Source organism: Triticum aestivum, chromosome 5D (genome assembly GCF_018294505.1).
Source record: "Triticum aestivum cultivar Chinese Spring chromosome 5D, IWGSC CS RefSeq v2.1, whole genome shotgun sequence".
In the NCBI taxonomy this organism is placed as follows: domain Eukaryota; kingdom Viridiplantae; phylum Streptophyta; class Magnoliopsida; order Poales; family Poaceae; genus Triticum; species Triticum aestivum.
The window spans coordinates 197,608,847-197,629,895 of record NC_057808.1 but is presented as its reverse complement, the minus strand read 5'-3'; positions in this window follow the sequence as shown (position 1 = coordinate 197,629,895).

The window sequence follows — 21,049 nt, the reverse complement described above, 5'->3', positions numbered from 1 at the left end:
TATCCAGAGGATTGGAATAATCACCCGGCAGTGTCGGAGTATGCTGAGGCGGAGCCATGCGGGGTGGGTCAGCAGCTCGTGGTTGAACCAGCGCTCCTGTCATCGGTGTTTCACTAGCCCGGTTCATCACGGACGGGTCAATGGTCCTAGCCCCAGGTGTATTGAAAAGGTTCCTCGCATCGTACTCCAGAGGTAAGCGACTCTAGTGCCTCCTTCTCATGATGGCATTTGAAGCGTTTTGATCCAAGGTAAGCCAGAAAGATTCTGCATGAATCCGTTGCGCCTGAGCGTCCAAAGCAGCTCGCTCCGTGGCCATCCTAGCATTCTCAACCGCCAGCTCTTCCTTGGCTTGAGCTATCTCATCTCGTAACTTCGCAACATCCACTTTATGTTGCTCTTGAGTGTCCAGGGTCACCTCCGCCCCCATCAAAGCCGCCAAAGCATCCATCAGTTTCGTCAGAACCTGAGCCGGCGGGCGCGCAGAGCGGCTAGCCCCAACCGTCACCGCAGCCATTGAGCTGGAGGTCATGGTCGCGGCAGTAGTCGAACCGAGCACTGGTTGTGTACCGGACATGAAGATTGCAACCCTGTTCGGCAGGTCATAGGGGTCCGGAATACTGTCACCATCGGAACAGCCCCCAAGCTGTTCATCCTGCAGTTGATACGGGGAGAAAGTCTCATCATAGTCAACCCATTGAACTTGTCGAAAACCTTTTGCAACAAGTCGAGCTTTATAGACAATGATATTACCATCAACGTCCGTCTTCTTCTTGAAGATCCATTTATTCTCAATTGCCTGCCGATCATCGGGCAAGTCCACACTTTGTTCTCATAGATGGATCCTATCTCAGATTTCATGGCCTCAAGCCGTTTGTCGGAATCTAGGCTCATCATAGGTTCTTCATAGTTCATAGGTTTGCCGCTGTCTAACAACATGATTTCCAGGACAGGATTACCGTACCACTCTGGTGTGGAACGTGTTCTGGTCGACCTGTGAATTTTAGTAGTAACTTGATCTGAAGTTCCATGATCATCATCATTAGCTTCCTGTCTAGGTGTAGGCATCACGGGAATGGTTTTATTTGATGTGCTACTTTCAAATTAGAGAGAGGTACAATTACCTCATTTAGTTCTACTTTCCTCCCACTCACTTCTTTCAAGAGAAACTCCTTCTCTATAAAGGACCCATTCTTGGCAACAAAGATCTTGCCTTTGGATCTTTGGTAGAAGGTGTACCTAATAGTTTGCTGAGGGTATCCTATGAACACGCACTTCTCCGATTCTGGTTTGAGCTTATCAGGCAGAAGCCTTTTAACATAAGTGTCGCATCCCCAAACTTTAAGAAACGACAGCTTAGGTTTCTCGCCAAACCAAAGTTCATACGGTGTCGTCTCAACGGATTTAGACGGTGCCCTATTTAACGTGAATGCGGTTGTCTCTAATGCATAACCCCAAAATGATAAAGGAAAATCAATAAGAGACATCATAGAATGCACCATATCTAATAAAGTATGGTTATGACGTTCGGACACACCATTACGCTGTGGTGTTCCAGGTGGCCTGAGTTGTGAAACAACTCCACATTGTTTTAAGTGAAGGCCAAACTCGTAACTCAGATATTGGCCTCCGCGATCGGACCATAGAAACTTTATTTTCTTGTTACGATGACTCTCCACTTCACTCTGAAATTCCTTGAATTTTTCAAATGTTTCAGACTTGTGTTTCATTAAGTAGATATACCCATACCTACTTAAATCATCTATGAAGGTTAGAAAATAACGATACCCGCCGCGTGCGTCAACACTCATCGGACTGCATACATCGGTATGTATTATTTACAATAAGTCATTAGCTCGCTCCATTGTTCTAGAGAATGGAGTTCTAGTCATCTTACCCATAAGGCATGGTTCGTAAGTATCAAATGATTCATAATAAAGTGATTCCAAAAGTCCATCCACATGGAGTTTCTTCATGCGCTTTACAGCAATATGACCAAACGGTAGTGCCACAAGTATGTTGCACTATCATTATCAATTATGCATCTTTTGGTGTCAATATTATGAATATGTGTATCACCACAATCGAGATTCAACAAGAGTAGACCATTCATCAAAGGTGCATGACCATAAAAGATATTACTCATATAAATAGAACAACCATTATTCTCTGATTTAAATGAATAACCGTCTCACATTAAACAAGACCCAGATATAATGTTCATGCTCAACGCTGGTACCAAATAACATTTATTGAGATCTAAAACTAATCCTGAAGCTAGATGTTGAGGTAGCATGCCGACATCGATCACATCGACCTTGGAACCATTCCTGACGCGCATCCTCACCTCGTCCTTAGCCAATCTTCGTTTATTCTACAGCTCCTGTTTCGAGTTACCAATATGAGGAACCAAACCAATATCAAATACCTAGGCGCTACTACGAGCATTAGTAAGGAACACATCAATAACATGTATATCGAATATACCTTTGTTCACTTTGCCATCCTTCTTATCTGCCAAGTATTTGGGGCAGTTCCGCTTCCAGTGACCATTTCCTTTGCAGTAGAAGCACTCAGTCTTAGGCTTGGGGTCGAGCTTTGGGCTTCTTGACGGGAGCGGCAACTTGCTTGCCATTCTTCTTGAAGTTCCCATTCTTTCCCTTGCCCTTTTTCTTGAAACTAGTGGTCTTGTTAACCATAAACACTTGATGCTCCTTCTTGATTTCTACCTCCGCGTCCTAAGCATTGCGAAGAGCTCGGGAATCATTTTGTCATCCCTTGCATATTATAGTTTGTCATGAAGCCTTTGTAGCTTGGTGGCAGTGACTGAAGAACTCTGTCAATAACACTCTCAACTGGAAGATCAATTCCCAGCCGAGTCAAGTGGTTCTGATACCCAGACATTTTGAGTATGTTTTCACTGACAGAACTATTCTCCTCCATCTTAAAGCTATAGAACTTGTTGGAGACTTCATATCTCTCAACCCGGGCGTTAGCTTGAAATATTAACTTCAGCTCTTGGACATCTCATATGCTTTGTGGTGTTCAAAACGTCTTTGAATTCTCGGTTCTAAGCCATAAAGCATGGCACACTAAACTATTGAGTAGTCATCAGATCAAGCCTGCCAGATGTTCATAACATTTGTAGTAGCTCCTGCAGCAGGCCTGTCACCTAGCGGTGCATCAAGGACATAATTCTTCTGTGCAGCAATGAGGATAATCCTCAAGTTACGGACCCAGTCTGTCTAGTTGCTACCATCATCTTTCAGCTTAGCTTTCTCTCAGAACACATTAAAATTCAAGGGAACGGTAGCACGGGTCATTGATCTACAACATAGATATGCAAAAACTATTAATACTAAGTTCATGATAAATTAAGTTCAATTAATCAAATTACTAATGAACTCCCACTTAAATTAACATCCCTCAAGTTATCTGAGTGATACATGATCCAAATCAACTAACCCATGTCCGATCATCACGTCACATGGGGTAGTCATCAATGTTGAACATCTCTATGTTGATCATATCTACTATATGACTCACATTCGACCTTTCGTGTCAGGACCCCGACTCTATGTCACACCGATCTAGCCTGTAACACCTCATATCACTTTGCGGCCTCACGCACGGTATTCCCACGGGTGTCGCCTTACCATGGATCGGGACCGCTTGCGCCTTTTGGCTCACGTATATGATAGTGTCACTAGCATCCATAAGACAGAGAACCCGGGCCAACATGGCTAGTCGTGAACCCAAAGCGGCGCTAACTTACGGGGAAGGCATACATGAATCAACATCGAGCATGTCGGTCAGCAGCGTGTGAATCCGGGCTGTAGCACTGGGCTAACAGGACTCCGGGAACCCGGGCTGTAGCAGGCTAGGCAGGACTCCGGATGTCACCGTGTGACATTTCCCCAAAGGGACAGACACAAGAACAAAGTGAAACACATGCCAGCCAGTCTAAGTGTTCTGGAGCAGTAGTGCTGGGCTAGCAGGACTCCGGTAAACCGGGCTGTAGCGGACTACCAAGGCTCAGTGGAGACACCAGACTACGTTTCCCCATAAGAGAGGCTGCCAAGGTAAGCAACTAGATTGTCGAATCCCATACATACCAAGCATTTCAATCATACACGCAATATGCTCGATATGTGTAAATACAACGTGGCATCACAACAAAACTCTACAACTCAAAGTACTTTATTTAAAGGCTCCGTGGAGCCATACATAACATGTTCATACAGATAGGGGTCACACGACCCGACACTCAAGTCATACAAACATACAAGCACATGCGGAAGCAAACTTGTCTGAGTACAGACACTAGAAAGAAAGAAGGCTTGACGAAGCCTGTCTATCTACATAGGCCCTTCACAAGCTCAGGGTCACCACCTAGGCATCAAGCTACTCATCAACGTTGAGATCTACATAGAACCCATCGGAGGGGGCGGTGTTGTCGTCTGAAAACAGTAATTAAAGCAACATGAGTACAAAGGTACTCAGCAAGTCTTACAACAGATCCTATCATACATGCACATTCTCAAGAAGGTAGTGGAGTTATTGTAGCAAGCCAGCTTTGACTCTTGGCTAAGCTATCCTACGAGACACCACTTGTAAAACAGTTTCCGCACACGAGTCCACTAATCACCATCTCAATACTCCACCGTGGATCCTCCCTCGTCATCCTACGAGAGAGCCATCCGCGGCACTCACACTTATCTTGAGTCTTTTAGTAGTAACCACTAACTTGTCTATGAACTGCATAAGCGACCAAGTAGTCCTTGACCGCGGACGCGGCTATTCGAATAGTTTTATACCCTGCAGGGGTGTACTTCGTCACACATGTTTCCACCACTTAGCGTCTGCACACGACATGTGCTCGGCAGACTTCAAGCGAAAGCCGACGTGGGTGTAGACCATGACCTGACTAACCACACAAGTCTCTAGTCCAGGTTTATCACCTATTTGGGTTCCATCCACAAGGAAATCCGGCCAGGGTTCCTCAACGACCCCAAACAATGTGTGCAGGGTTCCCGAGACACCAAACGGGCGACTCGGTACACCGGGCCACGTGCCTACCGCATCACAGCCCACCCCTAAGGTCAGCGCTGCGCACGGCCTCCAGCAACTACAAACAGCAGAAACTACTTGCAACTCCTGGCCAGAGGACGAGAGGGGTCATTAAGTCGAGCGGGGTTATATTTCAGGGCCCAATGTGTGGTAGTAGCTGAATCTTAAATCACGTATACAGATCTCAGTTCTTAAGGACGACCTCAACGAAACAACCCACCATGTACTCCTACATGGCCTCTCATCGATACCTTTACCAAATCATATTCAACACTTCACTCTCATTACCGACACAACCATTCCCTCTAGTTCATCACCCCGATGAGCCAGACCTGACACGACTCTACGCATAGCAGGCATAGCATGGTAGGAAACACAAACATGGCTCAATCAACTCCTACACATGATAGTGGGTTTCATCTAGTTACTGTGGCAATGACAGGTCATGCAGAGGAAATGGGTTCAACTATCGTAGCACAAAGCAGTTTGAAACGTTGTTGTCTTAATGCAGTAAACGAGAGCAGAAGCGAGAAGATGGGTTTGTATCGGAATGATCAATGGGGTTGCTTGCCTGACAAAGTGGTAGTGGGATACTGCCCTTCAGTTGGATACTCGTGAATATCCTCGGAGGCAGAACCTACCACGAAGAACACATCGAAACACAATCATCACATGGCAATATGCAACAATATGATGCATGCAATGACATGGCAAAATGAGTGTGTTTTGGCTAATGCAACTTAGAACAGATTAGTTTGAGTTCATTTGAATCAAGGTTTCAAATGCTAACCCAAAATAAGAGGTGACATTAGTGCATTAACTTGTTTCATCTAAACAGGAAGGTTAAAGTGTTCTGACATGCATGAAACCAGTACAGATGGAAAGATTGAATTTTTCTGATCAATTTTCATATATAAATCTTTGCATTTGGAGTTACAAATTAATTTCTATGAATTTTTGAAGTTTGTAGTATTTTCTGGAATTTCCTGTATAAAAATAAATCCAGAAAATACTTATTGCGTCAGGGTGACGTCTGCAGTCAACGGGGACGGTCCAGGTCAACCCTGGCCAGTGGGTCCCGCGTGTCAGTGTCATTAGTCTAACTAATTTTTCGTTAGTCCTAATCCTAAGTTAATTAGCAGGCGGGTCCCACCTGTCATAGACCGAGGGTGTCAAACTAGGTCCACCCGGGGTCAAACTCACCGGCGTTTAGCAGACGGCAAGGCCAAACGCGGTGGGGCAGTGCGGGATTCGTGCTCCGGCAACCAAAATGACGGCGGAGCACATCTACGTGAGGCGGGGAGTGAGCCGCGTCGAGTGGTGGCAGTGGCTGGAGCTGGGGTGGCCAGAAACGTCGCCGGCGACGACCTTGGCGGTCGCCGGAGTTCGGGCGAGGTCGAACCCATCGCTAGGGGGCACGGCAAGGGGCGTGTGGTGGTGCTACGGGCTCCTGCGAGTGCGGTGAGGGTAACGGGCAGGGTGGCGAGGCCGTTGCGTGGCCAGAGTCACGTCGGCGACGAGCTCGGCGGCGGCGCGTGCGGTTGAGCTTCATGCGGTCGCTACGGTGCTCGAGAGCAAGAAGAGAGATGATGGGGAGGTGGCTGAGCTCACGGCGATCACGTGGGAGCAGTCGGCGAGGTCGGGGACGAGCTGGTGCTGCGGTGACGGCGAAGGGGATCTCCGGCGGCGTTCGGTGAAGACGAGGTCGAAGAAGACGAAGTAGAGCGTGCGAGCGCTCGGGGCTCGGCTAGCTCGACGAAGAAGACAACGGCGGAGCTTGTGGACATCGCAGAGCGGCGCGGGGACGACGGTGGGCGCGAGTTTCACGGTGGCGCGGGCGCAGCAGCGTCAGCCATTTTGGGAGAGGGCGAGAGAGAGGTGCAGGGGGTGAATGTGGTGTCGGTGAGGTCGGGGCAGCACCGAGGAGGCGTTTCGAGGCGTCGAGCTGGCGCGGGTGAGGGCAGGCAGGCAGGGAGGTGGCGTGGCGAGCTCGGCGGCGTCGCGGTGTCCCTCCTCTGCCTACTGGCAGAGGTAGGTGATGACTGGCACGGGCCAGATGGGCCGGGCCAGCCAGGTAAGTGGCCTGTGGCCTTTCTCTCCCTCTCTTTATTCTGTTTTTGTTTTTTTCTATTTTTCTGTAGCTTCTAGGCTTTATTTAAAATACTAAAACGTTTTCATAAATCCTGAAATTAATTGGGGGCTTTGTTTAGATTATTTCCAACAGCCCACACTTAACTTCAGAATTATTTGGGCATTTGAAATATTTTATAGCATTTAAATGCCCAAATGCAAATAAGTAATGATTTAATTTACTGACCTTAATATGACCTAGGAAATTGTGAACCAATTTTGTCAGAGGTTCTAACCCAAGACAAAAATGATGGACATTTTAGAAGGGCATTTCAGGTTCATTGAAAAAGATTTTAGTAAACCCTAGTTGTTTCCAGGGGGTGCTGGGGGTTCTGTCATCCCCATTTCAAGTTTCTGGAAAAGTAAACATGATGCAACACTCTAATGCATGAACTAGCTAGGGTGTGACATTTCGGTCTCTAGTGTTTCGAGACTATGTCTGTACATGCTAGGCTCGCCAAGTTTAACCAAAGTATTTTGCATGTGCAAAACTTGCTTACACCCATTGCATGTGAACGTAGAGTCTATCACACCCGATCATCACGGGTGCTACGAAATGACGAACTTTAGCAACAGTGCATACTCAGGGAGAACACTTTTATCTTAAAATTAAGTGAAGAGATCATCTTATAATGTTACCGTCGTTCTAAGCTAAATAAGATGCATAAAGGATAAACATCACATGCAATCAAAATATGTGACGTGATATGGCCATCGTCATCTTGTGCTTTTGATCTCCTTCTCCAAAGCATCGGCATGATCTCCATTGTCACCAGCACGGCACCTTGATCTCCATCGTAGCATCAGGGTCGTCTCGCCAACTATTGCTTCTACAAACATTGCTAACCCATAGCGATGAAGTGAAGCAATTACATGGCGCTTAGTGATTGACACGCAGGTCATACAATAATTAAACACAACCCTAAGGCTCCTGGCGGTTGTCATACTCATCGACATGCAAGTCGTGAACTTATTACAAAACATGATCATCTCATACATCAACATATATCACATCATATCTTGACCATATTACATCACAACATGCCCTGCAAAAACAAGTTAGACGTCCTCCACTTTGTTGTTGCAAGTTTTACGTGGCTGCTACAGGCAACTAGCAAGAACCGTTCTTACCTACGTAAAAACCACAACGGTGATTATCAAGTTTGTTGTTTTAACCTTCATCGAGGATCGTCCATAGTCAAATTCGATTCAACTAGAGTAGGAGAAACAGACACCCGCCAACCACCTTTATGCAAAACAAGTTGCATGTTAGTCGGTGGAACCGGTCTTATGTGCGTGGACATGTAAGGTTGGTCCGGGCCGCTACATCCCATAATACCGACGAATCAAAATAAGACGCCGGTGGTAAGTGTCGGTGTCAAAACTGGCGGATCTCGGGTAGGGGTCCCGAACTATGCGTCTAAGGTAGATGGTAACAGGAGACAGGGGACACAATGTTTACCCAGGTTCGGGCCCTATCTATGGAGGTAATACCCTACTTCCTACTTGATTGATCTTGATGAATATGAGTATTACAAGAGTTGATCTACCACGAGATCGTAATGGCTAAAACCCTAGATTTCTAGCCTGTACGACTATGATTATTCTTCCGACTAAGCCCTCCGGTTTATATAGACACCAGAGGGGACTAGGGTTGTACAAAGTCGGTTACAGAGAAAGGAATCTTCATATTTGTACGCCAAGCTTGCCTTCCACGTCAAGGAGAGTCCCATCCGGACACGGGAGAGAGTCTTTGGTCTTGTATCTTCACAGCCCACTAGTCCGGCCCATGTTCAACAGGCCAGACGTCCGAGGACCCCTAGTCCAGGACTCCCTCAGTAGCCCCTGAACCAGGCTTCAATGATGAGGTGTCCGGCGCGCAGATTGTCTTCGGCATTGCAAGGCGGGTTCCCCTTTCCGAATACTCCAAGATAGTCTTCGTACGCAACGAACGTGTCCGGATGTGCAACACAAGTACCACACTCAACCGCAGAGAGTATAATATTTCACGAGTCCAATCCGCTGACAACTTTTTGTAAGGTGACATCACGTCTGCTCGGTCATTATTTCGAACCGTTTTCATTTGCTGTTCCATGTTTCGAGATGCGGTTTTCATTGGCACGTCCTATCAAAGCAGAGATCGTGTCCCCTTATTGCGGGATTCTCATCAATACGGGCGTGGGTAATCCAACCGTGCCGTTTGCACAGCCCTTGGGAACAGGCGAGTTTTAAGGCGAGTGGGGAGTTGCTTGATATTCACTGCCTTTATAAGGAGATAAGGATTCCCTTTTCTTCACCCACGCTTTCTCTCTTTCTCTGCCCTTCCATTCTCGAGCTCTAGCGCCCAAGTCCTCATCTTTTTCACCTTAAGAAAGCACTCAATCATGTCCGGATCTGGAGCGCAAGGCAAGTGGATGGCCTCCTCCATCAAGGAGAAGGACATCACCGAGCTTCGGGAGGCCGGGTATCTGGCGAAAGAAATCGCCCACCGGCCTCCGGCCAAGGGGCAAGTCGTCCCCACCTCGAAGCTCAATGACAGGGTGGTGTTCATCCCCCATTTCGTCTGCGGGTTAGGTTTTCCTCTCCACCTTTTCGTCCACGGACTTATGTTCTATTACGGGTACAGGCTAGATTTCCATGATCTAGCCCCAAACTCCTTCCTCAACATCTCGGCATTTATTGTCGTGTGCGAGGCCTTCCTCCACATTCCTCCGCACTTCGGACTATGGCTCAAGATATTCAACGTGAAGCCGAAGGTGGTGGATGGTCAACACGCAGAGTGCGGGGGCGCCATGGTGAGCAAGATGCCCAACGTTACATGGCCCAAGGGTAATTTTGTGGAGACCGTCAAAGAGTGGCAGAAACTGTGGTTCTATATCACAGAGCCCCGCGACGCCACCTGGGCCGTGGCTCCCGAGTTCAATTCCGGAGCTCCAATGCGGCTCACCTCCTAGATAGAGAAGGGCCCAAATTGGTCTTCGTCGGACGAACTGATAGCGCTGCAAACACGCATCCAAAGCATGGTGGATAAAAACATCAAGCTCGTCAATGTGATCTAGGTGATGCTAGTTCGCCGGATCCTTCCATGCCAGAGCCGAACATGCCCTTTATGGGAATTTGATCCGAAGAAGCACCAAACCTTGGAAAGGCTCTTCGGAACCACTCGCGAATATGTCTGGAAGTTGCTCGTTAAAGGAAATGAGACCCCGCCGGACATAGACTCGGACCACAGGCACGATCTTGCCCATCCTGCCAGTGCGGTAAGTCTTTATCGTCTCAAGGTACATCCTCTACTTGCTAGTTCAAGGAAGATATCTAAACCATCGCTATTTATTTTTTCAGGTATGGACAGAGAAAGCGGAGCGGATTTGGTGTCTGGCTCCGCTGCCCGAGGAACTAGTCATCCTGCTCCTGGCGAAGATGCTGGTTCCGGCGCCCTACAAGGTGCCGGAGAAGAAGGCCAAGAAGAAGGCCAAGGGGGCCAAAAGTGGCCCTCGCCGCAACGGAGCTTCATACGTGTCGTCCGAAGACAAGACTCACTCCTCTACTGCCGAAGACGACGACGAGGAGAAGGAAGAAAGCAACTCTCCCCCTGATGGGGGAAGGAAGAAGTGGGCGGAAGGGCTCCCTCGCGGATAACTCCGCGTGGGACGTCGACAGCAGCCCAGAGCGACGCCCCCGAAGCAAGCCCCTGGCCGCATCGTAAGTACTAAAAACCCGTATACATCCATGTATCCGGCCTCTCCTCTACATGGTATTAACATGTTTAATTATGCTATTGCAGTTCGGCCCACGACAGCTCCCTGCGATCCTCATCAGGAGGATCGTTGGATTCAAAGGCGATGGCCAGCGAGTCACCGCCGGCCGCTCACTCTCCCACGGCCAAGGGTGACGATGAGGTGCTGTCCCAAAGGACCTTCCCAGGCCAGGGAGAGGTTCAGGAGGTCGTCAGGGTGGCGCCAGAGGGCGAAACCTCGGCCGCCGGACACATGGGGGAGCAGATCCCCATGGAGACTGGTGATGGGGCCATGTTCAGTTCGGCCCCCAACCGGATACGGATCCGGAGACCTATACGGCTCCAGAATCAGGCGAGCAGCCTCCTTCAGAGAAGGAGGTGTGCCTATCCCGTCGGTGACCTCTGTCCAACCACAGGCACCGGATAATCTGTTGGAAGCGCTATGAGGCGCTTCCATTGTGGAGGAACACCGTATCCTTATGGGTACGAAGATTCAGAGGGTTCAGTCCATCAAGAGCGGACTGACCGAAGCCTGCGGCAGCCTGCTGACAGGCTTTGATGTAAGCGACGCAAAAGAAAAAGTCCTAGTATAGACAAAAGCCCCTGAGACACTGTCCGGTGTTCGGAAAGAAAAGCCGGAGATAGGATCAATTTATTTTCATAGGAAACTAACTAAAAGATGTCTTATATGAATAAGCAGGCGTCGTTGCTGGCCGCAACCTCTCATGCTGCGGAGGTCTCCGGACTAAAGCAGAGTCTGGAGTGGGCCGAAGAAGAACTCGGCCTTGTAAAAAGGCAGCTAGAGGACAAGCAAGGTATGTTGCAGCTTGCTGTATATTCAGGAAGAATGACTGATGTGTATTGACTGTACTGCCATAATATTTGTAGGAGCGGCAACCGAGGTCGAGGTCCTTAAAAAGGCCCTGGCCGAGGCCGAGGAGAGAGCTGCAAGGGAACAAGCCGCTAGTAAGAAGCACGAGGCCAGGCTTGATGAGGTCCAGCAAGAGCTCCAAGATGCCGTGAAGAAATGTGAGACCTTGGAGCGCGATGTTTCGGCTCAAGAGACCGAACTCGCCAAGGCTCGCCAAAGCGCGGAAGCGGCCCAAGTTGAAGCCCAGGGCGCCCTCCAGGAGATCCAGGAGGCCAAAAGATCACGGAGGGTAAGGCGTTTAGTATGCAAAGCAAGTATGTGGAGAAGAAGTATCTGTTACAAACCCGGATTTGGAGTTGGCGTTTGCGGATCTGCCGCGCAGTATTTCTGACGCTGCGGAATTCTTCCGAGCCGAAGAAGGGAGCTCAACGGAGAAGCTATTCTGGTCGCAATACCTTGCGCCAGAACATCCGGTGCCCTTTAGCGATCAGCAAAAACAGCTGGTCGAGCTGCATAGGGTGGCTGAACTGGCCATGAAGGATCTAATAATCCGGCTGTGGCCTCCCGAAGCTATACCCAGCAGCTACTTCGGGCTCGTGAAGCGGCTGGTGAATTCCTGCCCTCGGCTGGACGTCGTCAAGCGGTCGGTCTGCATCGAGGGCGCACGCATGGCCTTCGCCCGCGTCAAGGTGTGGTGGGCGAAGATGGACGCTGTCAAGCTTGTGACCGAGGGACCGCCTGAGGGCAAGGAGCACCGCACGCCCGAGCGGTATTTTGAAGACGTCCTGGAGGGGTCTCGTATTGTGGCGACGCAATGTGCGCAAGACATTATTTTCGAATGAATACATTCATGTTGTCACTCCCTTGTATGATGAAAGAAAGTCTTTATGTAATATAATGTTTGTTTAAAAAAATTCACCTCCTGTGCGGCCGTATTGTGTGAAATCTGAGAGTTGGCCAGTCGTTGGCTTCTGCCCCCACGTAGGTAGTACGGGGGTGTTCGGGATGTAATCTAAACACTCTTGATCCAATTGTTTGGTCCTTGAAGGAGGTGTTTAGCGCAACGAACCAGGCAATCGGACTATGCGGCTTTAGCACCCTCACTTAGCCATGGGAGTTTGACAATAAAAATGTAGGCGCAGCCCCTAGTATCTGAACTAGGATGCTGTAAGCACCTGATCGGGTAAGTACCGATCCCTCGCATAATGCGGAAAAAATCTCTAAAGATTTGAGACCTCCGAAGAGCTGACAGGCTCTCGCCGCATCATGACAGTCAGTTTTCGGCTTTCTCTACTGAGGTGCTCATCCGGGTAAATCAGGGCACAATCGCAGTAGTTCTCCCTTTACTACCCTAGCCGATATAACGGAACGTAAGGTAGCAAGCACAGGAGCCGGGCAACCCAACTATTGACCAAAGACATGATTCGGAGCCAATGCATATAGTGCTAAATTCGGGGTGCCGAACTATACTGTAAAAAGTGTTCGGACATTGTTGCCATATTGCGGGGTGCTATGAAGCCCCTGGCAAATTGAAACGTACCAAAGTGTACGGGTGCTATTTGATAAAGTTATCAAAAAAGAAAAGAAGAAAGGGTAGTAAGCAAGAGCCGTAGAATTTGGGCCGCAAACTGTTTCTATTATAATTTGGTTAATACGTCAAAGCGCATTCGTACGAGTAGTGCAATAAGCAATAGGCTATTTAATATGCCACAACCAAGGGAGAGCTGCGTGTGGGTCCTGAAAGTAGGTAGAGTGGTCGTTTAAAGAGACCACCTGGAAATTCCCCTATACGTCTATGCTTACTGCCATCTTGGTGTATTTATCCTTCGAAAGGACCTGTGATCAGGCCATCAAGGAAGGCCTGTGGAAAAGAAACCTGAAAGGGAGAAAAAGGAAGCAGCAAAAGTATGTGTGTCCGGGGGCGGTCGAGCCGTATTGTGGATCACAAGCTAGTTATGCCTCCGTCTATGCCCATGGTATTTTGAGTGCGTAGTTATGTACGCGCGGTACGAATGCCGCCACTTGATCGGGACTAGGACGGAGGCTGAATTGCTAGTCGAGCTCTTGACGAGCCGAGCTGTCCTGCTGCAGAATAGTTCGGACTCTCTTGACAGTGTCCAGGAGGTCGGCCGCTGAATTAAGGTTCTTCTTGAAAAGGCCGCTCTGTACTTGTGCTGCAAAGGCAGCGGTGTGCTCCTCAGTGCGAAGGGAGCGTTCCATGTTTCCATTAACTGTTATGATGCCGCGTGGTCTGGGCATCTTGAGTTTGAGATAAGCATAGTGTGGCACCGTGTTGAATCAAGCAAATGCGATTCGTCCAAATAGTGCATGATAGCCGTTGCGAAAGGGGACGATATCGAAGATTAACTCTTCACTTCGGAAGTTGTCCGGAGATCTGAAGACAACCTCTAGTGTGATTGAGCCCGTACAGCTGGCCTCTACACCTGGTATGACTCCTTTAAAGGTGGTCTTTGTGGGCTTGATCCATGATGGATTAATGCCCATTTTGCCCACTGTATCCTGATAGAGCAGGTTGAGGTTGCTACCACTGTACATGAGGACTCGCGTCAGGTGGAATCCATCAATTATTGGGTCAAGGACCAGCGCGGCCGAACCGCCATGACGGATAATGGTCGGATGATCCCGACGATCGAAGGTAATCGGGCATGACGACCATGGATTAAATTTTGGGGCGCCTGGCTCTATCGCATAGACGTCCCTGAGCGCGCGCTTGCGCTCCCTCTTGGGGATGTGGGTAGCGTATATCATGTTCACTGTTTTGACCTGAGGGGGAAACTTCTTCTGTCCCCCTGTGTTCAGTGGCCGGGGCTCCTCGTCATCATCCTCGCTTTGCGATCCCTTCTCCTTGTTTTCGGCATTTAACTTGTCGGCCTGTTTAAAAACCCAGCAATCCCTGTTGGTATGGTTGGCTGGTTTTTCTGGGGTGCCATGGATCTGGCACGGACGATCGAGTATGCGGTCCAAACTGGATGGTCCCGAGTTGTTTCTTTTATATGGCTTTTTCTGCTGACTGGACTTGGAGCCACTGAATCCGGCGTTGACTGTAGTGTCATCGGTGTTATCAACATTGCTTCGACGTTTGTGCCTATTGCGTCGGAGCTTGCCGTTGTTGTTTTTGACCTCGGAGGTGCCCGCTTCGCTTGCCGTGTTTTTGCTATGGGCCAGCCAACTATCCTCACCCACACAAAAGCGGGTCATGAGTGTCGTGAGGGCTGCCATGGACTTCGGCTTTTCTTGGCCGAGGTGGCGGGCGATCCATTCAGCGCGGATGCTGTGTTTAAAGGCCGATGGGGCTTCGGCATCTGGACAGTTGACGATCTGGTTCTTTTTAGCTAGGAACCTAGTCCAGAATTTCCTGGCTGACTCTTCGGGCTGTTGAACTATGTGACTTAAGTCATCGGCATCTGGTGGCCGGACATATGTACCTTGGAAGTTGTCGTGGAAGGCGTCTTTCAAATCCTCCAAGCCGCCAATAGAGTTTTCAGGCAGACTGTTTAACCAGTGTCGAGCTGGCCCTTTGAGTTTTAATGGGAGGTATTTGATGGCGTGGAGGTCATCTCCACAGGCCATATGGATATTGTCGGCGTCCTGGGAACGGGGGTCCCCAGACTTGCCTGCCTGCGGCCCACGGCGTGGCTCCATCGGCGGCCCCGTACGGCCCATCTTCACCAACAAACACTCAAGACCCTCGCGAGGGGACAAGCCTCGCGAGGCGGACGACTGCTACCTCTTGATCACTGTGTTGGTTTTCCCTTGAAGAGGAAAGGGTGATGCAGTAAAGTAGCGTAAGTATTTCCCTCAGTTTTTTAGAACCAAGGTATCAATCCAGTAGGAGACCACGCTCAAGTCCCACGCACCTACACAAACAAATAAGAACCTCACAACCAGCGCGATAAAGGGGTTGTCAATCCCTTCAGGGTCACTTACGAGAGTGAGATCTGATAGATATGATAAGGTATTTTTATGATAAAGAGAAATAAAGATGCAAAGTAAAATAAAAGGCAATGGAAATAGCTAAGTGTTGGAAGATTAATATGATGGAAAATAGACCCAGGGGCCATAGGTTTCACTAGTGGCTTCTCTCAAGATAGCATAAGTATTACGATGGGTAAACAAATTACTGTCGAGCAATTGATAGAATTGAGCATAGTTATGAGAATATCTAGGTATGATCATGTATATAGGCATCACGTCCGCGACAAGTAGACCGATACGATTCTGCATCTACTACTATTACTCCACACATCGACCGCTATCCAGCATGCATCTAGAGTATTAAGTTCATAAGAACAGAGTAATGCTTTAAGCAAGATGACATGATGTAGAGGGATAAACTCATACAATATGATATAAACCCCATCTTTTTATCCTCGATGGCAACAATACAATACGTGCCTTGCTGCACCTGCTGTCACTGGGAAAGGACACCGCAAGATTGAACCCAAAGCTAAGCACTTCTCCCATTGCAAGAAAGATCAATCTAGTAGGCCAAACCAAACTGATAATTCGAAGAGACTAGCAAAGATAACCAATCATACATAAAAGAATTTAGAGGAGATTCAAATATTGTTCACAGATAATCTTGATCATAAACCCACAATTCATTGGATCCCGACAAACACACTGCAAAAGAAGATTACATTGAATAGATCTCCAAGAGAATCGAGGAGAACTTTGTATTGAGATCCAAAGAGAGAGAATAAGCCATCTAGCTAATAACTATGGACCCGAAGGTCTAAGGTTAACTACTCACACATCATCGGAGAGGCTATGGTGTTGATGTAGAAGCCCTCCGTGATCAATGCCCCCTCCGGCGGAGCACCGAAAAAGGCCCCAAGATGGGATCTTACAGGTACAGAAGGTTGCGGCGGTGGAAATAGGTTTTTGGCTCCGTCTCTAATAGTTTGGGGGTACGTGGGTATATATAGGAGGAAGAAGTATGTCGGTGGATCAACGTGGGCCCCACGAGGGTGGAGGGCGTGCCTGGGGGGTAGGCGCGCCCCCTGCCTCGTGCTCTCCTCGTTGATTGCTTTGCGTAGACTCCAAGTCCTCTAGATCACGTTTGTTCCGAAAATCACGTTCCTAAAGGTTTCATTCCGTTTGGACTCCGTTTGATATGCTTTTCCTTCGAAACACTGAAATAGGCAAAAAACAGCAATTCGGGCTGGACCTCCGGTTAATAGGGTAGCCCCAAAAATAATATAAAAGTGTACAATAAAGCCCATTAAACATCCAAAATAGAATATAATATAGCATGGAACAATCAAAAATTATAGATACGTTGGAGACATATCAAGCATCCCCAAGCTTAATTCCTGCTCGTCCTCGAGTAGGTAAATGGTAAAAACAGAATATTTGATGTGGAATGCTACTTAGCATAATTTTCAATGTAATTCTGTTATTTGTGGTATGAATATTCAGATCCGAAATATTCAAGATAAAAGTTTAATATTGACATAAAAAATAATAATACTTCAAGCATACTAACTAAGCAATTATGTCTTATCAAAATAACATGGCCAAAGAAAGTTATCCCTACAAAATCATATAGTCTGGCTATGCTCTATCTTCACCACACAAAGTATTTAAATCATGCACAACCCCGATGACAAGCCAAGCAATTGTTTCATACTTTTGGTGTTCTCAAACTTTTTCAATCTTCATGCAATACATGAGCGTGAGCCATGGACATAGCACTATATGTGGAATAGAATGGTGGTTGTGGAGAAGACAAAAAAGGTGAAGATAGTCTCACATCAACTAGGCGTGTCAACAGGCTATGGAGATGCCCATCAATAGATATCAATGTGAGTGAGTAGGGATTGCCATGCAACGGATGCACTAGAGCTATAAGTATATGAAAGCTCAACAAAAGAAACTAAGTGGGTGTGCATCCAACTCGCTTGCTCACGAAGACCTAGGGCATTTTGAGGAAGCCCATCATTGGAATATACAAGCCAAGTTCTATAATGAAAAATTCCCACTAGTATATGAAAGTGATATCATAGGAGACTCTCTATCATGAAGATCATGGTGCTACTTTGAAGCACAAGTGTGGTAAAAGGATAGTAGCATTGTCCCTTCTCTCTTTTTCTCTAATTTTTTTCTTTGGGCCTTTTCTATTTTTTTATGGCCTCTTTTTTTTAGTCCGGAGTCTCATCCCGACTTATGGGGGAATCATAGTCTCCATCATCCTTTCCTCACTTGGGACAATGCTCTAATAATGATGATCAACACACTTTTATTTTCCTTACAACTCAATACTTACAACAATATATGACTTTATGTGAATGCCTCCGGAGGTGTACCGGGATATGCAATGAATCAAGAGTGACATGTATGAAAGAATTATGAACGGTGGCTTTGCCACAAATACGGTGTCAACTACATGATCATGCAAAGCAATATGACAATGATGGAGCGTGTCATAGTAAACAGAACGGTGGTAAGTTGCATGGCAATATATCTCGGAATGGCTATGGAAATGCCATGATAGGTAGGTATGGTGGCTGTTTTGAGGAAGGTATATGGTGGATGCATGATACCGGCGAAAATTGCACAGTATTAGAGAGGCTAGCAATGGTGGAAAGATGAAAAGTGTGTATAATCCATGGACTCATCATTAGTCATAAAGAACTCATATACTTATTGCAAATATCTACAAGTTATCAAAGCAAAGTATTACGCGCATGCTCCTAGGGGGATAGATTGGTAGGAAAAGACCATCGCTCGTCCCTGACGGCTAGTCATAAGGAAGACAATCAATAAATAAATCATGCTCCGACTTCATCACATAACGGTTCACCATACGTGCATGCTACGGGAATCACAAACTTTAACACAAGTATTTTTCAAATTCACAACTACTCAACTAGCATGACTCTAATATCACCATCTTCATATCTCAAAACAATTATCAAACTTCTCATAGCATTCAACACACTCATAAGAATTTTTTTACTAATCTTGGATGCCTATCACTTTAGGACTAATTTCCGAATTTAAGAAAATTACCATGCTGTTTTGTAGGACTCTCAAAATAATATAAGTGAAGCATGAGAGAACAATAGTTTCTATAAAACAAATCCACCACCGTGCTCTAAAAGATATAAGTGAAGCACTAGAGCAAAAACTATATAGCTCAAAAGATATAAGTGAAGCACATAGAGTATTCTAATAAATTCCGAATCATGTGTGTCTCTCTCAAAAGGTGTGTACAGCAAGGATGATTGTGGTAAACTAAAAAGCAAAGACTCAAATTGTACAAGACTCTCCAAGCAAAACACATATCATGTGGTGAATAAAAATATAGCTCCAAGTAAAGTTACCGATGGACGAAGACGAAAGAGGGGATGCCTTCCGGGGCATCCCCAAGCTTTGGCTTTTTGGTGTCCTTAGATTATCTTGGGGTGCCATGGGCATCCCCAAGCTTAGTATCTTGCCACTCCTTGTTCCATAATCCATCAAATCTTTTACCCAAAACTTGAAAACTTCACAACACAAAACTTAACAGAAAATCTCGTGAGCTCCCTTAGCGAAAGAAAACAAAACACCACTTCAAGGTACTGTATTGAACTCATTCTTTATTTATATTGGTGTTAAACCTACTGTATTCCAACTTCTCTATGGTTTGTAAACTCTTTTACTAGCCATAGATTCATCAAAATAAGCAAACAACACACAAAAAACAGAATCTGTCAAAAACAGAACAGTCTGAAGTAATCTGTAACTAACGCAAACTTCTAGAACTCAGAAAAATCTACCAAAATAGTATGACCTAGAAAATTTGTTTATTGATCTACTGCAATTGGAATCAGTATTTTATCACGTTCTGGTGATTTTTAACAATTGTTTTAGTGAACAGAAAGTTTCTGGAATTTTCAGCAAGATCAAATAACTATCATCCAAGAAGATCCTATAGGTTTAACTTGGCACAAACACTAATTAAAACATAAAAACACATATAACCAGAGGCTAGAACAAAAAATTATTCCTAAACATAAGCAAAAAGCAAAAAACTAAAAATAAAATTGGGTTGCCTCCCAACAAGCGCTATCGTTTAACGCCCCTAGGTAGGCATAAAAGCAAGGATAGATCTAGGTATTGCCATCTTTGGTAGGCAATTCTTCAATGAGGCATCTGTCCTCCTTGGGAGTTTCTTTCTTTTTATTAATTAGCAAACTTTTAGGCACAAAATAAAAAAATCATTTGTAGCAAATGGTTCCTTAATGATAGCAAAAAGATCGGGATGAATACTTATAGATTTGAGATCCGCAGTTTCCTTACTAGAGGGTTCACCCTTATTTTTAGGAACATACATAAGCTTGGCAATTTTCGTTGGAGGACTAGGAGTATTTTTTACAGAAGAAAAAGCGGTTCCCAAGTTGGTAATGATACCCTCAAGTTCATCGATTCTAGTAGAATCCTGATTTATTCTTTCATTCAAGTTCGTCAATGCATCTCGAGTATTAAGTTCATAAGAACAGAGTAATGCTTTAAGCAAGATCACAACTTGAGGGTATCATTACCAACTTGGGAACCGCTTTTTCTTCCGTAAAAAATACTCCTAGTCCTCCAACGAAAATTGCCAAGCTTATGTATGTTCCTAAAAATAAGGGTGAACCCTCTAGTAAGGAAACTGCGGATCTCAAATCTATAAGTATTCATCCCGATCTTTTTGCTATCATTAAGGAACCATTTGCTACAAATGAATTTTTTTATTTTGTGCCTAAAAGTTTGATAATTAATATAAATAAATAAACTCCCAAGGAGGACAGATGCCTCATTGAAGAATTGCCTACCAAAGATGGCAATACCTAGATCTATCCTTGCTTTTATGCCTACCTAGGGGCGTTAAACGATAGCGCTTGTTGGGAGGCAACCCAATTTTATTTTTAGTTTTTTGCTTTTTGCTTATGTTTAGGAATAATTTTTTGTTCTAGCCTCTGGTTATATGTGTTTTTATGTTTTAATTAGTGTTTGTGGCAAGTTAAACCTATAGGATCTTCTTGGATGATAGTTATTTGATCTTGCTGAAAATTCCAGAAACTTTCTGTTCACAAAAATAATTGTTAAAAATCACCAGAACGTGATAAAATATTGATTCCAATTGCTGCTGATCAAGAAAAACAAATTCTAGGTCGTCCTATTTTGGCTGAATTTTTGAAGTTCCAGAAGTTTGCGTTAGTTACAGATTACTACAGACTGTTCTGTTTTTGACAGAT